Genomic DNA, 2,512 nt, shown 5'->3' on the forward strand with positions numbered 1-2,512 from the left:
CAAATTACAATAGCAAGTAAGCAAACCCAAAAATTTTATTGAATTTTGAAATTATGTAAACATAATAAGCAAGTTCATCCAAGTCCTTTAGAAACAAAATTGGAGTGGCTGAGATGAGCCTTTTGCTATTAATGAAAATTCCAGTATTATTGATTAAAGCCATTTATGGTCTTGAATCCTTTTTATCATTTTTCATATGTCATATTATGTTCTGCCTTTGACATTTTCAGGAAAAGGAGGCTGGATGAGATAAGATTTCAGCAATACAGCCGAACCTTTGTTCAATCATGGATCCTACAAGGTAAGTGACATTTTTTACTATTATAACATAATGTGATGCACTTCAGTGAATGAATATGATGACACATAGGGTTATGGATATCTTGTGGATTTTTTTAATAATGTATGTCAATATCTGTGACATGTGTATTTAGGCAATTTCTTTGTTTATGGACCTTAGTGGTGAGAAAAACAAATAGCAAATGTTATGGTGGGAAAGTGGTTAAAGTGATACCCTAAGAAGTTGCTAGCTAATTAACTGTAACTATGCATGTTTATCTTCAAATTAAAACAAGGAAGGGAATCTTCTCGCTGTTACAACAGCAGACAACGGATTCAAGATACTTGCAAATGCTGCTGGTCTCAGATCTTTAAGACCATTGAACCCCCCATCTTTTGATGCATTGAGATCGCCCATTGAATCGGCTGCAGCCAAGGTTTAAATAATTTCTTTTAGTTTTGCTTGCATGCTTTTAAAAATATTAAATAAAGATCTGTTGGGTCTATTCATTAGGTAGCTGGCTCTCCTGCCATCACAAATGACAATCCAGTCAATTGCAAAGTGGAAAGGAGCTCTCCTGTCAGGCCTTCTCCAATTATTGTATGCAGCTTGATCTTTCTAACTTGGAATGTGAAATTTTTGTTGAAGTTTATATTTTGACTGTAGCAGCAATTATGCATGTTGGTTAGCTTGCATTCAACATATCATAAATAAAGCAGTCAACTTCCCATCATGTATTAGTTTCTTGACACAGCTTCCTTTTATGGGCCTGCCTTTTTAAACTTTCACTTTTCGTGTGTGTGGTATGAAACATGACTAGTGACTGGTTCAAGGATGTGGCACTAGCTGTTTCAATGTTTTCCCCTGCTTATGATATTACCCCTTCATCATTTATAAAAGTTTTCTGATTACCTATCAAAAAAAAGATATTACCTCTTCTTCTTGGGAAAACCATTTTCTGTTAATTTTTCTATCCACACAGTCTTCCCCCTAAACTTTCTTTGTAAATGAGCCACTGCATTTTGGCAAATACATTCTGGCATAGTGTGGATTTTATTTTTTAACTTTTATATCTTTGAAGAATGGAGTTGATCCAAATGGTAGAAGCATTGAAAAGCCAAGAACCAAGGAGGATGTAACTGATAGAACCAAACCTTGGCAGTTGTCTGAAATTGTGGATGCTGTCCAGTTCTGATTAGTTACCATGCCTGAAGGCACAGATTCTTCCAGCAAGGTTTGTGAAGTATCTTGTATTTAATACCTAATTTTCAATAAGTATTATAAATTTTACTAAAAGTTCAAAAGAATTAATACACAGGTTGGTTATAATGTGACCTCTCAACTCTGCAAGTTTATTATATTTGACTTTTTATTATAAAGTTTATATACTTGATGATGCATTCTGTCCTATGTTTATACTTAGGTTGTTCGACTTCTATATGCAAATTCTGGCATTTGGGTCAGATGGTGTTCAGAAGCTGTGGAAATGGGCAGGGAACGAACGAAATCCAAATGGAAAGGTACTTGCTAGCTTAAAGCATGTTCACTTAGTTTTTTTTCCTTAATAACTTGTGTATGTCTGCTTGAGATTTTTCTTTCTTGGGGGAGATTTCTGAAGTCTGTGTGTGTTTAAAGGCCACTGCCAATATTGTTCCTCAACACTGGCAACCAAACAGTGGTCTTCTTATGGCTAATGATGTCTCAGGTGTCATCCTTGAAGAATCAGTACACCATGTATAGCACTATCAAAAAATGACTCATGTGATGTCAGCCTGTGGTGAAAAGGTTTCATTATTTAATACGATGACATTCAAGGTAAGTCATTCCATACATGTCTTGCAAACTTCATCAGAATTGCGATTATTAATGGATTGCCATCAATTGCTCTAATTTGTAGGTAATGACAACATTTATGCCAGCACCCCCTGCTTCTACCTTCCTAGCATTTCATCCTCAAGACAATAACACACATCATAGCTATTGGAATGGAGGATTCAACTATACACATATAATGTTAGAGTTGATAAGGTAATTACTTACTACATAGGTTAATCACACTACCACTACCTCCCCCCCCCCCCCCAAAAAAAAAAAAGTGATTTCTTTTGCTCTCTTAATATAAAGTGGTGTGAATTATATGCTGTTTTAAGGTAAAATCAAAACTGAAGGGACACCAGAAGCGAATAACTGGTTTAGCTTTCTCATTGAATCTTAATATCCTGGTTTCGTGGG

At 35.4% G+C, this 2,512-nt stretch overlaps 1 long non-coding RNA gene across 1 annotated transcript; it reads left to right on the forward strand.

Moving 5' to 3' along the window:
* The first annotated feature begins 227 nt into the window (after positions 1–227).
* Positions 228–2,512, forward strand: LOC126726305 (uncharacterized). The gene is made up of 8 exons (XR_007655786.1): positions 228–301; positions 576–716; positions 794–880; positions 1,362–1,514; positions 1,704–1,800; positions 1,916–2,095; positions 2,178–2,308; positions 2,431–2,512. It is a non-coding gene; the product is annotated as an uncharacterized LOC126726305 (long non-coding RNA).

The sequence above is a fragment of the Quercus robur genome, chromosome 5 (assembly GCF_932294415.1).
Source record: "Quercus robur chromosome 5, dhQueRobu3.1, whole genome shotgun sequence".
In the NCBI taxonomy this organism is placed as follows: Eukaryota; Viridiplantae; Streptophyta; class Magnoliopsida; order Fagales; family Fagaceae; genus Quercus; species Quercus robur.